Source organism: Bidens hawaiensis, unplaced genomic scaffold (genome assembly GCF_021521415.1).
Source record: "Bidens hawaiensis isolate Kalapana, Puna unplaced genomic scaffold, B.hawaiensis_p1.1 tig00046852_1, whole genome shotgun sequence".
NCBI classification, from domain to species: domain Eukaryota; kingdom Viridiplantae; phylum Streptophyta; class Magnoliopsida; order Asterales; family Asteraceae; genus Bidens; species Bidens hawaiensis.
In genome coordinates, this window is record NW_027498375.1 from 43,713 (window position 1) to 67,289 (window position 23,577).

At 32.4% G+C, this 23,577-nt stretch overlaps 1 pseudogene across 1 annotated transcript; it reads left to right on the forward strand.

Moving 5' to 3' along the window:
• Positions 1–12,688: 12,688 nt before the first annotated feature.
• On the forward strand, positions 12,689–20,218 carry LOC143596695 (phosphoenolpyruvate carboxylase 1-like; annotated as a pseudogene). The gene is made up of 10 exons (XR_013146756.1): positions 12,689–12,926; positions 13,838–14,229; positions 14,299–14,383; positions 14,456–14,678; positions 15,536–15,639; positions 15,746–15,833; positions 15,913–16,067; positions 16,588–17,586; positions 17,975–18,361; positions 19,748–20,218. The product of XR_013146756.1 is annotated as a phosphoenolpyruvate carboxylase 1-like (transcript).
• The last annotated feature ends 3,359 nt before the right edge of the window (positions 20,219–23,577 follow it).

The window sequence follows — 23,577 nt, forward strand, 5'->3', positions numbered from 1 at the left end:
GCTAAAGACATACCCCTGCCCCTTTGGAGTCGACACATTGCTATGCACAACCTGTTGGACCCTGGTTAGAAAACGGATAGCTTCCGGTGCCAAGGAGCCAAATGTATCAAAAGCCAGAGGGACAAAAACATGTTGGTTCTCTTCGCAGGCTTTAGCATGTTTCTCCACCTTCTTCGTTTCAGCCCTTTTTATTGCTTGCCCAGCTACAAACCCATTATCCCTCAAACCAGCTAAGGGAGATACCCCTGTGAGGTCAACACAAGCGTGTTTTCCCCCGGCCCAACCAAAGACGAGCAAATCTGCCGGTCGTAGAGTGGATCTCCCTTCCGTGGGGTCTGTAAGGAAGTTTACGGGGGCTTCCTTTTTAGCTGATATCCCAGCTCGCCTTAAGATGTCCCAAAGAACGTCCCGCACCCAATCATGTCGGTATTTGAACCCAGGCATCTCCTTGCAATGAACCGCATGCTCTCCGAATTTATCCAGGCAGGCCTTACGGCAGATCGGACATGTTTCGTCTTCGGGGTACATTGGGACCATCAAACGGTACTTAAGAATGGCCCTATATTCAAATTTATTTGAAAGTTGCTTTCAGAATTCAGCTAGGATGTTAGCCCCACTTGAAAAGCTAACATGGAATTTGACATTTATGCTAATCCGATCGAATTCAAATATGGAGAACAACGAACACCCAAAATAATACCCACCCATAAAAGACGATCTCTTTTCAAATTCGCATTGAAACCCTGAATCATACCCGATCAAAACAAAACCTCTTCCTTCTACTCATTGTCTTCGAAAAAGAAATACGCTTGGGTGTGAGAACATAGAGTATTGATTTATTTATAATTATGTTTTTACTAGAATAATCCTAATACATTGTTAGAAATGAAATGAAGAATAACCTATTTAGTTAATAACAATTACCTTGATTAACTGATTTTAAATAACAAAACATACATGTTATAGTTACCTTATTTGTTCAAATTTGGTATTGTATGTTAGTATGTTACCAAAGTTGAAAAAAATAATAAGATTTTCCATTGTTTGCATGATAGTTTACTCCTTTACTCTGCTTTACAGTTTTGCCAGTTTATTTATTTTTTTTTTTTTTCAAGTGTTAAATACCTGTTGTGTTTAAATTTTATGTTTGAGGGAAACTTATTTGTATTTTCTGTTTACATAAAATTAGTTATGACATGCATTTTACTATGTGTGTAACCCATCATGACTCATAAGCATAAAAACAACCGGTATGTGTCAAATAACTAGTATATACACACACGATTTCATGACATTTTGAATTGCAATACCAAAAAATCTCACGAATAAAATGTCCCTTTGCTATATAAATAAATTAGAAATATATAGCAATGGTTAAAAATCTTAAATATTTAGAATTCATCAGAGAAAGAAAAGGCTTGGTCGAGACACTGATATCAAATAAAATGATAAAGTTTTTCATGACTTTGATATATGCAACATGTTAGTTCATGTTGGAAACAAGAAATGCATTGGTTTTCAACAAGATTAAGATCTCGCAATCTAAGGTGATGGAGTATATTGAATCCTAGCTAGTTATTTTTAAAGATTATCAATGGAGTTGTTGCTTGTTGACAAAAACAAAGCTTTAAAAATACCAAAATTAGGAGTTCAGTTCTCACAAATAACATAAATTCGTCGTTAATAAAGAAAAGTTATTTTTAAAGATTAATTGTATATCAATGATAAATAAAGACAAAGAGTTGGTGATTCCCCTCTACATGTTTGTAGACTAGCGGTGGCTAGTTTTGGTCGGTGTGAGTTATGGTTGTATTTTGATTCATGTATTTGTAGTATCTTTGGGTTCAGTTATTTAAAATAGAATGGCCGTTAAATAAAAACTAATATATTTGACCACTCCCATTAGCAAAATATACATGGTTTGTTTCATTGTTTGAAATTAAAAATAAATAAAAAATCAAAGAGATGGGCCAAACGGTTCACCATACCAACCTAGTTTGCAAACCCACTCACTACCACATGTCCCTATTGTATTGGACTTTTATTTAATTTGTTTTTTCTTTTCTTTATACACTAATTAGTTTTAACTATAATATTGATTTTTTATAATAACTTTTGTTAATTAAGTTTTTAAAAAAATCTAAAAACATAGTCTTGTTTAGTTTATTTTTATGAACACATCGGTATAAATTTTATTAAAAACAGAGTTTATAAAAAAATATACTTTTTAATATAAATTAAATATTGACCGACGGCAAGAAGCTAAAGCGAAGATGATGAAAAAACTTTTCAATATTCTACGCAACGAGTTGGAAGCTTATTTGGTTATATGATCAATAGAGAAGCTCACATTGCTTTCAAAAACGATTTGGTTGAGCCTATATGACAAAAAGTTGGTAATGGGTGATTGCGTAGTTTGTAGCATTCGTTAGTTTAATTCATATTTCATACGACGATTGTTATTTTGTTTATTTACTGTGTATTGAGTGTGTTTGATAAATATATATATATATATATTTTTATTTTTTATAAATATTTTAAATTCAATATATTGTTTATTTATTAAAAAAATATGTTTATATTTCTAGTCACTTTCAATAAAAAAAACAACAATTATAAATTATATTTATTTAATAAAAAAATAATGAAGGTTGGGTTGCTAATGAGTGTGAAAAATTGGGTTTGGTTTGGTAGGTTGAAAAAAGAGAAATTAATTTTATAATAAAGATTGGGTTGAGTTCGTTTGTGAACGGGGACAGTGTAACTTTGTAAGTCACTGTAAGAAGAAAGCAACAAAGTAACATTAAAGACCATGTTAGGTGCATTGAGATCTGTATCACATATATCAAATTTGTACGACGTCTTGGAATTAAGCGAAATGTTAACCACCTTATCACCTTATCTAAAAAGCTAAAAAAAATAAGAAAAATAAATCTATTTTTTTAATGACCAACAAATAAAGCATGACAATCCGGGTAATCTAATGGCAAAAAACAACCTCATAAGCCCGCGATCGCAGACAATGATAGATAGCTCAAACCCACAATCACTAATATCTGGAAAAACCTATAGCCCGAAGGACTATTGTGATAAAACACGGTAGGGACCTATTTAAAATTAAGACCATGCGGTCACCAGTCCAATTCTTCACTTCCCTTCCAAATTCCAATACCAATTAAACTAAAACTCATTGGCAATAAAAAAAATAAAAATAATTATTCTTTCTAATTAATTGGTGAATATATTCCTACTATTATTTTAAAAATAAAATGTACATGTCAGTTTCATATCTTAAAAAAAAGGTAGTGTTTGCATCAAAATGAAATGATAAGAAATAAATCACATAGATACCATCTATAATATATATCTACGAAACTCCTAAAATCATATGTGTCGCGATGTGGTCGCTCTCCCTTTTATGGAAGCCTCTTAAATGGGTTATAACATCTTATTAAATTAAAAATTAATCTTATCAATTATTTGATATGAAAATCCTATAAAATAGGGATATACTAAAATATAATATCCAATTTAAAAAGGAAAAGATGTTAGTATTTATAATTAATAAACAATTTTATGGTAAAAAACATAAGCGGGTCAAGGGTCACCAAATCCATATAGTTTTTAAACGGTTTATAACAAATTATTTATTTATGAAACCCTTTCATCGCCAAACCCTAAGTATATTATTAACTTTTTTACAATAAAGAAAATTAAAATCCAAAAAATAAGTATTAAAAATCGAAAAATGTAAAACAACCATTCTCTCAAGCCCGTACTTCAAAATTAGAATCCAAAAAAAAATAAGTATTACTTTTATTTGCAAATGAAGGTTTCTCACGCATTTGACCCAAATTCACGGGTAAATGTCTCACCAAACCCAGATATCTCTTAAACAGGTTATAGCATCTCGTTATATTAAAAAATAATATCATCAAATATTTGATATGAAAATCTTATAAAATAGAATATACTAAAAATTAATATCCTATTTTATTTAAAAAAAGATATTTTTCATAATTAAAAAACATTTTATAATAAAGAAAATAAACGGGTAATGGGTATCACCAAACCCAGATAGCTTTTAAACCGGATTATAACATATCATTTATTTGTGAAACCATTTCATCATTAAACCTCAAGTATATTAATTATTAAGTTTTTACAATAAATAAAATTAAAATCCAAATATACACATATAAATATTAAAAACGAATACTGTAAAACAATCCCCATACTATGGGGGATAAAATCTAGTAAAATATAAACTATGTGCAAACCGTAGGCATTTATGCCCTTTTACTTTTATATCTATTGATGATATTTTCTTTTCATATAGTATGTTGGTTGTAATTTTTTTTTTTTTTTGAAATTTTGAAGTACGGTCTTTCACATAAGTATTACCGATTTTTTCTACTTGCTCGCACTCACATGCATATTAAACCTCCTAAATCCATATATTTTTTTTAATACATAAGGGTTCATTCACCTCCGGATGAACACCTTTATCCTGCAAGTCAGAAGCCTTTTGATTTTAAAACTCATGACTTATTCAGTTTTAGCATTAAAGTAAATTGACTCTGTAACCCGGGTTCTTGATCCTCGATACACTACATGCAATTTCTACAACCCCTAATCTATTATCTTTCGTTAATAAGCAAATGTAAGACTATGGTTGTTATTCCCTGACTCTCATTCTTCATTCACGTCAAGCGCAACTCAAAATCTTATCTGGTCCTTGATTATTCCATCAAAACCATTCCTTATCACCCATTTCTTTTTTTCTTTTTCATTCCATTCCTCATTCTCCTGCTTTATCGACAACACCAACTGAGAACCAAAACCTAAACACCACCACACCCACCACAACCGCCGTGACCACCATCTTCGCCACCGCCCCTCACCACCGGCACCAAACTGGAACACGGACCACATGTGGCCAAAGAAGTGGAGCCACCATCTTTCTCACATGCATATTATATATGCAATTATAATAATAATTTTTAATGATGCTTTTATGAAAGTTTGGTGTTGTTTTTTTATAAAAGTTTGAAATCTAATGTGACGCTGGTATGCTGATTTGTGAAGGTCCAGTGATGTGTGTTATGGATGCTCTTATTGATATTTATTTTAGGCTAGCTATTATTGATAACTCAAAGCTATTATTGATAACTCAAAAGTTTAAATAAAGTTTACATCGACTTTTACCAAACAAGTATAAACTATGTGAATATATCGATTGTTATTAGTAATCTATTTTTAAGTGTGCCATCCATGGAAGCCTCCTAAAATCCGTTAAAACTGTCAATAACCGACAAATGTCTTACTAAAACAAATCAATTTGTATGTAAGAGAGGATACATTTGCTCATGACTAGGGATGAGCAAATTAGATACCGGTACCGGTACAAAATTGGTACCGATTTGGTACCATCGGTATCAAATCGGTGCCAAAGTTTTGAGTTTCAATATCGGGACCGGTACCGCATTTTCTGAATTTTTTACCTTTGGTACCGGTACCGGTACCAAAAATTTACGATTTTCGGGACTGAGATTTACAGTACCGTACTGATCTCATCCCTAGTCATGACCAATGTCAAATGACTTCAAAAAATAAGACTATATGTTCTTTATATAAAAAAAAATTTCGTTTGAATACTTGTGGTTTGATCGTTTCATCTAGTTGTGTACAATTTCGAAACCTTTAACGATTTGTGTACAAATATATTTCAATTATATCGATTTTTATACAACTTCCAAACGGAGTTAACAGATCTGTAAAACCCCAAATACGTCAGGGGTATTTTCATCATTTTCAATTAAAAATTAACCCCTACAAGGCTGCAATGATTTGGTAAATGTTCCATTTGAAGTTGATCAATTGCAATGATATAATGCAGATTAATCCATTGGATATGAATATGTATCCTGGACTATTTATGCAGATTAATCAAAATGCCAATTTGCAATGATATAATGCAGATTAATCCTTTAATGGCCCGTTCAAAAAAATAATAATCCGTTAATGACACCAGAAGATCAAAAATAAACATTCATAATACTTGTTCATATCCATAAAGCCAAAAATAACCCAATCGAACATATCATAAACAAAACTAAATGCAAACTTTCATTTCATAACTTGTAAAATCATCCCCATACATTTAATAAATCTACAAATTGACCTTTACAAACGATTACCCAATTTTTTCAGGTTAATTGACAAGATAATAGATTACAAAGAAAACCAGAATACAATATAGAACATGTTTCAATATCTTGTTCTCCATATCCTGTTTCCAGACCATTTCTTCGTGATTCTTAATCGAATTCAGAAGCCCCGAGACAATTTCTGCTACTAGAGAACACAATTGCAGATTACCATCGTTGAATTTGGGGAAGACAGTATGAACGAAGAGGGGAGTTAGGGTTATAATGAAGTATTTGGGGGAGACGCATGAACAAAGAGGGGTGTTAGGGTTTAAAAGAGGGCAGGGGCTAATTTTTAATTGAAATTGTCGAAAGTAACAAATCTGTTTAACTTCGTTTGGACGTTGTATACAAATCAATATAGTTAAAATATATTTGTAATCAAAGCGTTAAAGATTTCGAAATCGTATACAAATAGATGGAACGATCAAACCACAGGTATTCAAATGAAATTTTTTCCTTTATATATATTTAAAAGTTTAGTCTCATTGAATATTTATATACGATGGCGTCCATAAAAAAACTAAATATCATAGATCAACATATCTTGCATTAGTGGTGGTTGTATATATTTTTTTCAAGAAAATGGTGTCTATTAGATGTGACCGGGAATATTGTCACTGGTAATCTTGTAATATGTTATTTTCTATTAAAATTAAAAGTTGTGACGATACCATACTCAAATTAAAGAGAATAAACTGCTCTGGTATAATTTTTTTTAAATATCAATGTATGAAAAAGTTATGGTCTTTTAAAAACCGTGAAGGTAGTTAGTTTATAATAATAGGCAACAATGTAATTGTTGTTTAAATAATCAAAAGTTGAGTAAAGCTGAGGGACAAAGATGACGTATAAAGACGCAAAAAATGGGCATTTCCATAGTTTAGGGATGAAGTGAAAAGTGTTGATATGATGATGTACAAAGAGAGCGTTAAGGACGGTGGCGGAGCCAGGAATTTTTTCCTATGGGTTCGGGATTTTTCGGTATTTGACTTTTTTCTGGCGTCAATTTTTTGGGCCCGGATGGGTCTGGTCGGTCATTAGGCTAAATAAGTAAAACGCAATATCACTATCATAACAAAATACACCGTCAGGATTAAATAAAATACAAAGTCATATTAAAATTGATTACATATTGTAATTGTTCCTTACACGTTTTCATGTTTTGAAAACGACTCATAATATCTTCGATCGCGACTTTCAAAAAGAACTCATTTTTAGTATAACAAATGCAAGCATCATTCATATAGCCACTATCCATCTTGTTAGCTTGAATACTTTTCTTATGGGTAAAAAATAGGGGGCGGCAAGATGAACTCGATTGTTCAAGTTAGTGTAGTTTTACATTTTAAAAAAATTGAAGTTTGGTGTTGTATGTTCATCCGTTTCAAGCTTCTTGCTAGGTATTGGATTTTTCTTAATAATATTTTAGCTATTCAAAAAGAATAATAATAATAAATATGGATGAATGATGACGATCAATTAACAAAATACCATGCCGCGTATGTTATTATAATAAAAAACAATATTTTTCTGGGCATATATTCTATGAGTACTAAGAAAGTGACAGGAATCCTTCTCCTCAAACCATCTTCTTCTTCTTCTTCTCCATGGGTGCTCTAAATTTTAATGACGAATTCTCAAATATGATAAAAAAACGACAACAGGCTAGCTAAAGAAAACGACATCGTTGTCTCTCTTTAAAATTTAAGTTTTTGTTTTTTCACTGGCGAACTGTGAAATGTTTCTAGAGATTTTGTGATAATAGGTTCGCCTCACAGAAAGAGAATGGCTCGTTAAATCGCACCTATACGTAATATATAAATCGAAAATTGACCGGGTTCGGCCGAACCCGGTTACTTATATGTGGCTCCGCCACTAGTTAAGGATGCGAGGGCTGTAAATTTATCAGACCTACATATTATGTGAGTTTCAATGTCACATCGATGCCACAGAAGCTTTCACTTCCCATCACTTGATGGGGAAATGATTTTCACTCCTCGTGTGGGTTTTGTCGCCAAATCATTTTTATTTTGAAACGTCAATGAAACTAGTAGGCTAGAATTTATGATTTAAAAAAAATAAATAAATAAAAAATTTTGATTAAATAATTAAACAACAATAAGATACAAAAAAGTAAAAAATAAATGCCTACTCACCATCGTCGTGTAGTTGTAGCACGTAAATATGTTTCATCAAAAGTTACCTATCCAACCACATGTAAAATCTACTCACGAGACCAAACATTACTTTGAAAAATAAAACAATGTTGTATACTTAGATTAAAAAAAAAGTTAATGAGTATAGGCTATTATAGAAAAAAATTAAATGATAAATAAAAATTTATTTTAAAAAAACTCACTTGCTTCAATCATGAGTAGGTTTACACATACAACTTAAGTGTTAGCGACCTAGGATTACATGAAGCTTTACATGAGTGGGAAGCTATGTTCACGGCGACATTAGCATGCACGCGAGCCTTGTTAGACCACGAGTCCACGACATCAACATGCATGTGAACCCTATGAGGCCCACGCCATCTAAGGGGTGACCCCCCAACCTTTAATGCATTAGTCCTTCGGCCATGTAAAAATTAAAATTGTAAAAGGTAATCATTAGATTTATTTCATTAACCAGAGCTCATGCTCCACACAAGTAAAAATATAATAAAATAAAAAAAATATTATATGTAATACATAAATTCAATTGTTTCATATAATAATTTTTATGTGTGACTTTTTTTATTAAGTTTTTAATATAATATGCACTATAATTTTAAGTTGAAAACTAAATCTTGATGTTTTAATTATTTCAAATAAAACATTCATACCAATATTGTTATATTAAATATTGTGTGTATAAAAATGACGTTTTTAACAAAATGTTGCCACATATTTAAAAACTAAATTTAAAAAGACTAAGGTTTTGTTGTAAAAGAAAATAAATAAAAAAATATTATATTTTAAAATAAAGAGAGAAACGATGAACAGTCTTAAATGGTTGTGTTAAAGAGATATTAGAAGACAATGTAATATTGTGAATTATGAAAATGTTAACAATTAAAAATAATTTTGGTTTTATACCTGAAGAGAAATTACATTTATATATGTTAAGTTAAAAAATCAAACACAATTACTATTTTAGTGGAGTTGGTAAGCACATGAGGTCTTGGTTCGAAACCCGCATCACACAACAATATATTTTTCAAGATTTATAAAACCTTATGGGTCATGGGTTATAATAGGAAAAAGAGTCATGGGTCATAATATAATAGGAAATAGTGATATGACATCTACTTGACATTCTATGCGGAGTGCTTAGTTAAATGCCACGTAGAGAACTTGTGTTGCTTTAATGGTATAGTTAGATTAGATAGATGTAAATATTACACGTTTAACTCTGAAATAATTCTTAAAATAAGTAGATTATTGTTTCTAGAAATCTTAAAGGATGGTGTAAGCGTCAAATCCCTCTAACACGGGTTATAGATTAATTATCTACTTCCACTACCTTATGGTATTTAACTTCTTTAAAGACCGTCTATCTCGCAAAAGTAAGTTGAAGCGACATCACACAAACATCACATAAACGACATGAAAAGGACACATTATTTCTTGTACCCGAATCTTTATTCAACCAAAATAACCTTTTTTTTCGGGAAATGGAAAATAATTCAGAAAAATGAAAGTGTGAAAAACACATTAGAATTTGAGTTGCAAAGTGGAAATGGAAAAGGAAATTTGGATCTTTCATACCACCAAAAGGCATGCGCTATTGCCACTTGACCGAGGAGTGTTTTGTAGAGCCGTACTTACACACCAATACGAACAAAGTGATCAATAAAAGTTATAAAGGTGAATCAAACATTATTTTCCTTTTTTGTAGTTGTATTCATTTTTTTTATAATAATGTATTCTTATACACACTTTATTACATGACCAAATTTTAAAAACATTGTTAAAGGTTTGGGTAAATATTTATACTGAACACTTCATTATATAGTAACAAAGAAAGAGGACTACTCATACAATAGACATAAATGTTATATGATATCACATATAACTATTAACCCGAGCCAAGCCGAATTTATAAAAGTTTTAGCATTTAAATTAAGATGAAATGTTAACTAGTTTGGCATTTTAAACTAAAATCAATGAAAACTTGAGCTCGTGATAGGTTTTGTTACAAACCGAGCAAGCTTCTAAAACGATTGGCTCTACTCAATTTTCCTCAGATTGAGCCTTGGTTTTGTTGTAAAGGCTGAGACCTTTGCCTTTTGAGTGAAGACCAATTATCAAATTCTGGCGTGGGAGTAGGAGCATATGAGTTTGTACGTGACTACCGGTTAAAAAATGAGGGAGAACTTAGAAGACTTATATTGACTTGATGCGAATTAAACCAAATACTGATGAAATATTGAACTAATGGATTGAATGTGTTTTGCCTTTACTTGAGCTATAAAATATTAAAAGTTATGGTTAATATAAGCAAGTCAATCTTAGCTCAAATTCACATCGTTTATAAACTCAGCCAGCTCAAATTAACTAGTTGATTGATCGAATTCTAACAAAAGAGGCGCTTTCATTAAGGGATATAATTTTTGGTGATTTACAGTGTGTATTTTGTCAGACCAAGCGTAGTGGGCGACGAGGGGCGAGAACCCCACCCCGATGGGCTACATATCGCCCCATGACCACGTGTCAACCCCCTATTTTATAGCCCTTCACTACACATAGCATCAATGTGGAATAAGATCTTCACATCATTTATTTATGGCTTGTAAGGTCACTAAAGAGATTTGGTGGATTATTCATGATTGGGTAAAATTACCTAGATGCTCCAATTTCGAATCGGTGAAGGAGTTACTTAATTATCCGAGTGAAATTACAAAGAATAAGGAGTTATGCCAAGTGGTTCAAGCAATATCGGTAGTAACGCATTGGATGATTTGGCTTGCGAGAAATGATTTCACTTTCAATAGTATCCCATTTGTAGTATCCAAGACAGTGAATTGACATCAAATCAGCTCCATTTCTATGGATTAAGCAACAAAGTAAGAGGCTGAGCCTAGAGTGGGAGACGTGATTTTGTTTCAATTTTGTGAATTTTCCAATTTGATTTTTACTATATTTTCTTTTTCTTTGATGTCGGACATATAATATCGTTTCGTTTCATTTTGTACTTGGTCCACTTGTGTCTTGTAAGTGGTTCCTTTTATTAGTTTTATAATATTTGCCCTTTTCAGAAAAAAAAACAGTTTAGAGCATTCATGGTCCGTTCTCTATCCGTATCTATTATACAATTACATAAAAAATCATTGCATTTTCTTTTTCCTGTTCAATTAAATAATATTTTTTTTTACTTTTATAATTATCTTTTCACTCTCTACTACTCACGATAACTTTCATAAAATAACAAAAAATAAAACGGTATGAACAATATAACCATAAATTTAACTTTCTTATATAACATTTTTTCTATTATCTACTTACATCCACCCATAACCATACTATATAACTAGGTTAGGACCCGTGTTACACACAGGTGAAAAATATAATAATACAAAAAATATTATATGTAATACGTAAATTCAATCGTTTCATATAATAATTTTTATTTGTGATTTTTTTATTAAGTTTTTGATATATTATGCACTATAAATTTTAAGTTGAAAACCAAATCTTGATGTTTGATTTATTTCCAATAAAACATTCATGCCGATATTGTTCTATTAAATATTGTGTGTATAAAAATTATATTTATAACAAAATGTTGTCACAAATTTAAAAACTAAATTTACAAAAGTTAAGGTTTTGTTGTAAAATAAAATAAATAAAAATATATTAGATTTTAAAATAAAGAGAGAAACAATGAACAATCTTAAATGGTTGTGTTAAAGAGATATGAAAATACAATGTCATATTGTGAATTATGAAAATGTTAACAAAATATAATTTTGATTTTATACTGGAAGAGAAATCACATTTATATAAGTTAAGTTAAGAAATCAAACACAATTACTATTTTAGTGGAGTTTGTAGCATATTTGGTTTGAAACATGAGGTCTTTGGTTCAAAACCCGTATCACACAATAATACTTTTTTAAAAATTTTATAAAACCTTATAAGTCATGGGCAATAATAGGAAAAACTTGTTTTGCTTGGACTCCGAATACATTTACATGGCAACCCAAAGTTAATCCAACAATTTTCAAGTTTTTTTAAACACTTGAAATAATCATATTTATTTAATAAAAAAACAAAATAATAAAAACTTTTAATTCCTGATAAATCACTTAATCATGGCTTTAATATACCAATTAATACCATTAAATAATAATAATAACAATTTCCCTCACAATATCCGGCGTGTAGTTTGCCCATTTGTGGATGACTTCTATATAATAAATAATAATAATATTATTATTATTTGATACACTCTCACTTCTTCTTCCTTCTTGTTCTATAAATACCCAACTCCGATCACCTTCAATTTAGATCTAAACCCCACACTGATCAAAACCCATCACCAGATTATTATTACTGTGTGATGGCTAACCGGAATTTGGAGAAATTGGCGTCAATTGACGCCCAACTGAGGCTCTTGGTTCCGGGTAAAGTTTCGGAAGATGATAAGCTGATTGAGTATGATGCCTTGCTGTTGGATAAGTTTCTTGATATTTTGCAAGATTTGCATGGGGAGGATCTTAAGGAAACGGTATGATTATTATTATTATTATTATTTGTTATGGATTGAGGGTTTTGTGGAGTTGAGCACCAGGTGTTTGATGAAATGCCTCAATGAAAAAAAAAATATTTTTTTTAGTTTTTTTTTATAGTTAGATTGATTTATTTGTTTTGTGGAACTTGGGTTTTTTTTATTTTGTGATTTTTAAGTGATCATCAAGTTTTTTTTGTTTTTTTTAATTTTATAGTTTGCTATTTGTGGGTTTTTTGGAATGAGCATCAAGTGTTTGATGTAATGCCTCAATGAAAAAAAAATTATTTTTTTTAGTTTGTTTATAGTTAGATTGATTTTAATTGTTTTATAGAATTTGTTTTTTTTCTATATATATATTTGTGTGATTTTTAAATGATCAAGTTTTTATTTTTTTGTTTGTTTTTTGGAATGAATGAGCATCAAGTATTTGATCAAATGTCTCAAAGAAACTGTTTATTTTTTTTAGTTTGCTCATACTTAGATCGGTTAACTTACTCATCTGTAGTCTGATTATGATGCTTGATTTTTTAAATATATATTATGATACTATGATTTAACTGTTTTATGGAGTTTGTACTTGTTAGTGATTTTTAGAATGAGCATCAAGTGTTTGATAAAATGCAAGCATTCACCTTTATTTAGTTTAGACTTTGTTCATACTTGGATCGCTTACCTTACTCATCGATTGCACAATTACGATGTTTAATTTATTGTTCATATTATGATTTAACTGTTTTATAGAATTTGAGTTTGTAATTTGTGTGGTTGACAAAATGCTTTAAAGAATATTCACACTTTTTATACTTTGTTGACGAGCTTTACTCTCTCGTAAACTCTAGTGATTAATGGGTTACTTAGATCGGTTCGCTTTCTCATCGATAAGCTGATCGCCATGTTTGATTGTGTAGGTTCAAGAATGCTATGAGCTTTCTGCTGAATACGAAGGAAAGCGGGACCCGAAGAAGCTTGAAGAGCTAGGAAATGTGTTGACTAGTTTGGATCCCGGGGATTCGATTGTCATTGCAAAAGCTTTCTCTCACATGCTTAATTTAGCCAATCTGGCTGAAGAGGTTCAGATTGCTTACCGCAGAAGAATCAAACTGAAAAAGGGTGATTTTGGTGATGAGGCCAATGCAACAACTGAGTCGGATATTGAAGAGACTCTTAAGAAGCTTGTGTATAAGCTTAACAAGTCCCCTGAAGAGGTTTTTGATGCACTCAAGAATCAAACAGTTGACTTGGTGTTGACTGCTCATCCGACTCAATCGGTCCGCAGATCTCTACTTCAGAAGCATGGAAGGTATAACCTTATACCCATCTAGTTTGACCAATTAGTCAACTTCAAAATTAACCCTTTAATATTCTTCAGGATCCGGAACTGTCTGGCTCAGTTATATGCTAAAGACATCACTCCCGATGACAAACAGGAGCTCGATGAGGCCTTACACCGAGAAGTAATTATTACTGATTCAAGATATACTGTGTGTAGCATAATGATTCTGAATTTTATGTATGTTGTTTTGTAGATTCAAGCTGCTTTCCGTACTGATGAGATCCGAAGGACTCAACCGACCCCACAAGATGAAATGAGAGCTGGAATGAGTTACTTTCATGAAACAATATGGAAGGGTGTTCCTAAATTCTTAAGGCGTGTTGACACTGCTTTGAAGAATATTGGGATTAACGAGCGTGTTCCTTATAATGCGCCTCTTATTCAGTTTTCTTCATGGATGGGTGGTGATCGTGATGGTATGTTTCTCAAATAACACGTTTAAGCAATATTTAATGAAAAAAAGTACTAAGATTTTCATTGTTAATGCAAGTTTTTTTTTTCCAATTTACATTAATCTTGATTTCTCCGTACATCAAGTAAATGGGGTCCACAATCTCATCTTGTTTTTGCCGTTTTTTCCTCAAGGACCTGGAATTGATAATTGGCCAAAACTAAGAGGTTGCAGTTTTAACCCATTTATTGACAAAGCGGTTGATAAATAAATGGGTCGATTAGGTCGGGTCAAGTGAAAAGGATAGGTAAATAATGTCAAACGGGTTGAAAGTTGCCAAAAGTCTAATTTTAAAGCATCATCATCGTACTCGGTATATCCCACCAATAGCAAAGCTATGACATGGTCTGAGGAGGGTAAGATGTAGACAGCCTTACCTCTACCCCGTAGGAATAGAGAGGCTGCTTTCGGTGAGACCCCCGGCTCGATAGTAGTTTTGCATCAAGCCTTGGACATAAGGTACATAACACTCAACCATCAGCACACCGGCCGATTGGTGCATGTACCCTTGTCTTTCGGCTATCAACGCCACCACATGATGCTTGATTAACCTTCCGCAACTTTTAACAATATTTTCACGAGATTAGTAAAATAACGTCAAAATTAGTGCAATTTCACTTTTGCCCACCTGAGGGTTCACACATATATAATTTATATGCTTTAAAGTCTAATTTTAAAGCATACCTCTTAAATGGTTTTGTTTAAATATTTATATTGTTTTTGTAATAATAATGTTTCTGTAATCCTATCTAATATGTTAATTATTTATTAAAAAATTAAAAAACGTGATGGACTAATAACATTTGCTTGTCATAAATACAGGAAATCCAAGGGTAACTCCTGAGGTAACAAGGGACGTTTGCTTATTAGCAAGAATGATGGCTGCGAACATGTACTTTTCTCAGATTGAGGATCTCATGTTTGAGGTATTTGAATACTTGTCTTTCTCATTCTTAGATACATTTATATTCTCATTGTGGTTATTAATTATTGGTTATTGTTTTTTAAACCAACACTGTGTTTGTTTGTTAGATGTCCATGTGGCGTTGTACTGACGAACTTCGTGTTCGAGCAGAAGAACTTTTTAGATCAGCTAGAAGAGATGTGAAACACTACATAGGTATTAAATTTGTTAATTAAATGTTAAAATATATGAAGATTTCAGAACACAAAATAACCTTTATGGTTTTTTCTTTCAGAGTTCTGGAAACAGGTTCCTCCAACGGAACCTTATCGTGTAATTCTTGGTGATGTAAGGGATAAGTTATATAACACACGTGAACGTGCCCGCCATTTATTAGCCCATGATATATCTGACATTCCAGAAGAGGCGGTTTACACCAATGTTGAACAGGTACCGCCAATTACTTTGTGCATGGGTTGGGTTGGTTTTGGGCTCAAACCGGACATTCGGATTTTGAGAACTGATCGGTTTTGGCGTTTTTGATTCAACCATTTGAGCTTGAAAATTTTGGGCTGAAAACGGTGGCTCAAGATAATGAATATAAACCTTAAACTTTGGGCCTAACTTTTTTGTTAACTAATAGTTAATTGATTACTAAATATGTGGACCTATAATTTTTTAGCCACACCAATTATTCATATTTTATAAATTACTGGAAATTGTTTTTTCAGTTAGGTTTGGTTCCAACCAGTTCGGTTTTTTTTATCAATAGTAAAACCGAGACTGATAAAAAATACAGTATTTTAGGAAACATAAAACCAAACCATCGGTTTTTATTGAGTTTGGTTGTTTATCTCAGTTATTCCGGTTACGGTTCGGTTATTTTGGTTTTGTGCACAAGATATGAATAATATTATGACAAATTTGACCTGTTTACTTAAGATTATGTTTTTTTAATGAAATTATACAGTTCTTGGAACCTCTGGAGCTATGCTACAGATCACTATGCGCGTGTGGTGACCGTGTTATAGCTGATGGAAGCCTTCTAGATTTTCTTAGACAGGTGTCAACATTCGGGCTGTCACTAGTCAAACTTGATATAAGACAAGAGTCTGATCGCCACACTGACGTCCTCGATGCCATCACTCAACATCTGGAAATCGGGTCTTATCGTGAATGGTCCGAAGAAAAACGCCAAGAATGGCTTCTAGCTGAACTCAGTGGAAAGCGTCCACTTTTTGGTTCTGATCTTCCAAAAACTGAGGAAATTAAGGATGTTTTGGACACGTTTAGTGTGTTGGCTGAACTCCCGGCTGACTGTTTCGGTGCTTACATCATTTCAATGGCCACATCACCATCCGATGTCCTCGCTGTCGAGCTTCTTCAACGCGAATGCCACGTAAAACAACCATTACGCGTGGTCCCACTTTTTGAAAAGCTTGCTGACCTGGAGGCCGCCCCGGCCGCCATGGCCCGCCTGTTCTCAGTTGACTGGTACAAAAACAGGATTAACGGGAAACAAGAAGTCATGATCGGGTACTCGGATTCAGGAAAAGATGCGGGTCGGTTTTCAGCTGCGTGGCAGCTTTACAAAGCTCAAGAAGAGCTTAAAAACGTTGCTAAGGAGTTTGGTGTTAAACTTGTGATGTTTCATGGGCGTGGTGGGACTGTTGGTAGAGGTGGTGGGCCCACCCATTTGGCTATCTTATCTCAACCGGCTGAGACCATTCAAGGTTCGTTAAGAGTCACGGTTCAGGGTGAGGTTATAGAGCAGTCTTTTGGTGAAGAACATTTGTGTTTCAGAACACTTCAAAGGTTCTGTGCAGCTACACTTGAGCACGGGATGAACCCGCCAATCTCACCGAGGCCCGAGTGGCGTGAACTTATGGACCAGATGGCAGTTGTTGCAACCGAACAGTATCGGTCTATTGTGTTCAAGGAACCACGTTTTGTCGAGTATTTCCGCCTTGTGAGTATTCTTATTTTTCGTTTTACTAATGATGATTTATAGTATGCAGAGGTTGTAAAATGAGCAGGTCAAACGGTTTTGCTAACATCTCAAAATGGGTTTGGGTTAAAATTGTAATTTGTGATGCGGGTCAGGTTTAGTCAACCCCAAAACATATTTTTAGTTAAAAAATTACCTTTTTAAATAATTGTTTTGTTACATATGAATATATGATGACTATGTGACAAAATGGGCTAGGCAAGCGCTTTTGATAACATCTCAAACAGGTCGGGTCAAAATTGTAATTTGTGATGTGGGTCAGGTCGAATTATCCCCAAAACATATTTTTAGCCCTAATCCATCTTTTAAAATTATTAGTTTTGTGAAGTCTTTTTGTATAATACTGCAGGCCACACCGGAACTTGAATACGGGCGTATGAACATTGGAAGCCGACCGTCAAAACGAAAACCGAATGGCGGGATAGAATCTCTTCGGGCCATTCCATGGATCTTTGCATGGACCCAAACCCGGTTCCATCTCCCAGTTTGGCTCGGGTTCGGGGCTGCATTCAAACATGCGATTCAAAAAGACAGCAAGAATCTTCAAATGCTTCAAGAAATGTACAGAACGTGGCCGTTTTTCCGGGTCACAATTGATTTAGTTGAAATGGTGTTTGCTAAAGGTGACCCTGGTATTGCGGCCCTGAATGACAAGTTACTTGTTTCTCAAGATTTATGGCCTTTTGGGAAATCTTTAAGAGCAAACTATGAAGAAACCAAAGACTATCTCCTCAAGGTACAATTTTTTGCATAAAATATTATTCTACATTTTCACTAAAAGATGATTTTGTGTATGGTTCGGGCCATTATCCATAAATTTACTACATTCATATAAAAGTTTAATATTTTTATGTAAAAATGCTTTAGGATATAACGCGACTCAAAAGGAACACAAAATCATCCTCCGGGTCACAATGGCCTTGGTTGAAATGGGTCCTTTTTAGTTTGAGTTAGGGCATATCGGGTTCGGGTCAACACTGGACTTACACTTTGTTAATTTTTTTTTATACTTTTTTTTCATTAAATATCATTCTACCTTTTCATTAAAAGATAATTTTGTGAACGGTTTGGGTCATTATTTGTAAGTTTATGACTTTTTTATATATAAGTTTGATATTTTTGTGTATACAAAATGACCTAAACAAAACACAAAATGATATATTTTATAATAAAAAATATAAATTTATAATTAAGAAACAATTTTATAATAATTATATATTTTGAAACAATTTTATAATTAAGAAACAATTTTATAATAAAAATATAAGCGGGTTTTGGGTCTCACCAAACCCAGATAAACTTTTAAACCGGTTTATAACATCTCATTTATTTGTGAAACCCTTTTATCATCAAACTCTAAGTATATTATTAACTTCTTTACAACAAATAAAATTAGAATTCAAAAAATATATAAATATTAGAATTCATTAAAAATATTTATTCTTAATTATAAATATATAAATATATATTTATCAAAATTAAAATCTTTTAATGAATCCAATTTATAATTAATGCTTTAATTATGATTCCATAAACAATTCATTACAGTTGTAATCTAAATCTTAAAACACCTTTTAATGAATCCGATTTATAATTAATGCTTTAATAATTATGATTCCATAAACAATTTCATTACAAAACAAAATGGTTTAGAAGGCTGTATGAATTAAAAATTAGACTATAATATACATTCCTCGAGTTTCAACTTTGAACCCATCTGAAGTGTTTTCCAATTAATTAACCTCTTCGGTTTGAGATAAAAATGGACCCGTGTTAGCCCATTTAATAAGTAAATGGGCCGAATCCATATTAGCCCTTTTAATATTTATAAGCGGCCGAACCTGTACGAGCCCATTAAATAAGCAAACACACCGAACCCTTATTAGCCCTTAGTAAACTGGCTGAACCTATTTTTGCCCCATTCAATAGGCAAATGGGCCGAACCCGTATGAGCCCATTTAACAACTAAACACGCCGAAACCATATTAGCCTATTTATAAAGTAAACGGGCTGGATTGTTTTATCCCATTTAATAGTAAACAAGCTGTACCGATATTTGTCCTTTATAAAGTAAACGGCCGAAGTCGCCACCACTAATCTGATTCTTTTACTGTGTTTGTAGATTGCTGGGCACAAAGACCTACTCGAGGGCGATCCCTACTTGAAACAAGACTCAAGTTGCGTGATTCGTACATCACAACCTTAAACGTTTGCCAAGCATACACCCTTAAACGAACCCGTGACCCGAACTATCACGTGACCTTAAGGCCTCATATCTCCAAAGAATATGCCGAGCCGAGCAAACCGGCTGATGAACTCATCCACCTGAACCCGACCAGTGAGTACGCGCCTGGTTTGGAGGACACACTCATTTTGACCATGAAGGGTATTGCTGCAGGAATGCAGAACACCGGTTAAGTCAATGGTCAACGGTTAACCGTTATGCAAACATATCGTTTTTTTCATGCTTTTTGAACATTGTGACGGCCTTTGTTTTCTTGAGTTTGTAGTCGATGTATGCATTGATGAGGTTGTACTATCTGCATCGTTGATGGTGGTTTATCGATGGAAATAATAATAAGTTATTGTACCCTTTGATACAAGTGATATTTAAGCTTCTTTCCTTTCTACTTTGTCTTTTTAATATATTTTCTTTTAAATAGTTTGTCTTATATATGCTTGAATAATTAAAAAGAATATGGTTTTGGTGGCTTTAGCCTATAGAAAAATTTTTAATACAGGTACTTATTGTTTTAAACAATCATGTTAGTTTTGCACCTAGTGTGAACTATATATATTTTGAGGGTTAGGTTAAAATGCGAAGGCTAACAAAAATGAGAAAAGGAAAGAAAGATTTGTGGCCTAAAATACAATGATAAATACAAAAATACATAATAGATCATAAAATGGCATAATGTCGAGCAAAATATAACATATTGTTAATTAATATAACACAATATCAAGAAAAAAAGACACAATAACGAAAATATATCAAAATAATAATAATAATAATAATAAATAAAACAATGATCTTTTTTCGTCATTTTTTTAACCAGGACGACGGGTGAAACATTTTAATTTTTTACTTTTTCCATTTTTTGTTTATATTTTGAGTTGTGATTTTTTTAATTATTTATTGATGGTTTTTTTTTTTTGAAACCACAAATCCTTCTCATTTTTATCTTTTTTCTGAACGGTCAACGAATCCTTCAAATGGGCTACCGGCTAAATTGGGAAAACCCTTAGTTAAGGTCAACGCCCGTCTCGCCCGAAGGCACGACAATGCGGTGAGATAAAAACCGTTTAGTTCAAGGATCCAACTAGAGAATCTACTCGCTTAGTCTCTTATCGTCACTCGGTGCCGCTGGAACTAAATGATGAGCACAGGAATCGAACCTGTGTCACATGAAACACCAATTCTCTCCCTTACGACTCCATCACCAGTTGATTGGCTCCTATTTTTATGCTCATTTGTAAAATAACTCAACCCTATAAATTTATAGTTTACTGTTTTTACAAAACATAAAGTTATACAATGTTGGAAATATTAATATGATTCTTATTAATTAGTACACTTTTGGCATGCTTGTGATTCTAATTTGTTCGACACGCTTATTTGATTACTTCATATAAATTGAAATGAGAAATGGTTATTATTAAAATAAATAAATGATTACTCGATATTAAAGTTGATATAAATTATTTTATAAAACCGGTTATTGTTTACTTGTGAATGTTTTATCGGCCAATGATCTTTAGCTCAATTGGCATTCTAGCGGAAGTGAATATTTGGGATGTTCGACGCAAAGTATCAAGTTCGAATCCGATTCCTACCGTGTATTACCGTAGTGGGCCTTCGCCCTTCAGATGGACGGTTTTCCTCAGAACCTGAGATGGTGGGCTTGAGTTACCTAGCATTGTTTGCGATCACGGGCGCATGATGTCTTCTTTTACCATTGGGTTATCCCGGGTAGTCGGGCTTTATTAATTGGTCGTTAAAAAAAATAGTTCATACATATAAATATGTCAAAAGTACAAAGAATTTATTTTGTTTTTAAGATAAAACAAAAACATGTTTATAGCAAACCCACCTGTGTACTTGTGCAGTTGTGCTAGCATTGATGTGGTCCACTAAACATGTAATTGTACATGTAATCTTTATATGGTTTGAGGTACTTTGGTGTCAGAAATCCTGCAACAATAATAGTGACATAGGGTACTTGAAAAACAGATAAAAGAAAAAGATAATTCAAATTAGTTTGAATAAAGATATAGCAATATTATATGACTCAAATTTATATAAGATAAGAAGAAAACCATAAATATAAATAAACTTTATATGTATTTTGCAACTATTGGTATATGTTAACATGGGTGTTATTCAGGTTGTACTTTTGGGTTTCGGGTTTCTTGGATCGGGTTCCTCAGGTTCGAAAATTTTATTTCGAGTACTCATAGACGACCCTAATCTCTCTTAGGTTATTCGGGTTTGGGTTTTATGAGCGGATTAATCAGGTTTCGTATTTGACCTAAAAAACTACACACACACACACACACATACATACATACATACGGGTTAAGTTATTCTACAAAGTGAGACAAAAATGAGAAGGATGGAAATAATTTATAGCCACACAAAAAAAAACCTTTAAAAATAAAAAAAACAAATAAAAAATCATAACTTAAAATTTAATAAAAAAACAAAAAAAGTAAAAACACAAAAATGTTTCCACCGTCTTCCTAGATCTTAAAAAAAAACCTCGAAAATGACACGATGTTGAGTGAAAAATACCATTATGTCTTTTTGTTTATAGTTGTGTTTTGTGTTTATTTTCGTCATTAATTGTGTCTTTTTTATTTGACATTGTGTCTTTTTTCCTGATATTGTATTAAATTACTTAACATCGTATTATATTTTGTCGGCATTGTGCTATATTTTGCGATTTATTGTGTCTTTTTTTAGATCTAATTATGTCTTTTGTTTATTTTCATCATTTTGTCTTTTGTCTCTGCATTGTGTTTTTCGAAGTTTTTTTTTGAACGAGAATGACGATGGAAATATTTTTGTTTTTTTTTTATTTTTTTGTTTTTTATTTAGATTTTGAGTTATAATTTTTTTATTAATATTTTGAATTTTTTTAAGGGGTTCTTGTGTGGCTACAAATCCTTCTTACGCTTCTTATTTTTGTCACCCTTTGTATTTTAACTTTTCTCATGTGTGTGTGTATATATATATATGCTAAAATTCAAGCAAATTTATTATCTTCAAATTCTAACTTAATAATCTAATCGAAAGAGTCTGAAGAACGGTTCGATTGATGAAATAAATAACCAGTCGACTGATTAACTGAGCTAGAAAAACGATCGATTGATTGAATAAATAGTCATATCTAAACTCTGAAATTAAGTGAATGTTGGAATAGTAACCGATAAATAGGGTTGGAATCAAAACTGAATTTAATAATGGAATTGAAAAGGTAGTGATATTCGTTGAACAGGCTAAGCCAAGAGATATAATTATTGAATAGAATACTTAGTCAATCGGGTTATTCGGGTTTTTTAGCTTTACCCAAAATCCATTAAAAAGTACTCATTACTCAAATCGTATTAGTTCGGGTTATACACGGGTTCTCTAAACATAATTAGTATACTAATTATTTCTGCTATTTACAAAATTAATAAAAAAAAAATACAGAAAAGACTGAACAAGTTTAAAACGACAGTGACCAAGTTGCTACAATACAGAAAAGCACGTGCCAGCCTGTCTTACGTGGCGCACTATGAGTGGCTGTCATGCCTTAATGTCTACCCATTGTGGGCCCCTTTTGTCGCTTTCCTTCCACTTGCAGTGAATCATTAATCCCCTCAAGTTTCACTGAGCCCCTTTTACTTTTCATCTTTTTTTATTTAAGTCTTTTGTGTTCGTTCGTTTATTCATAAAAAATTTGACGG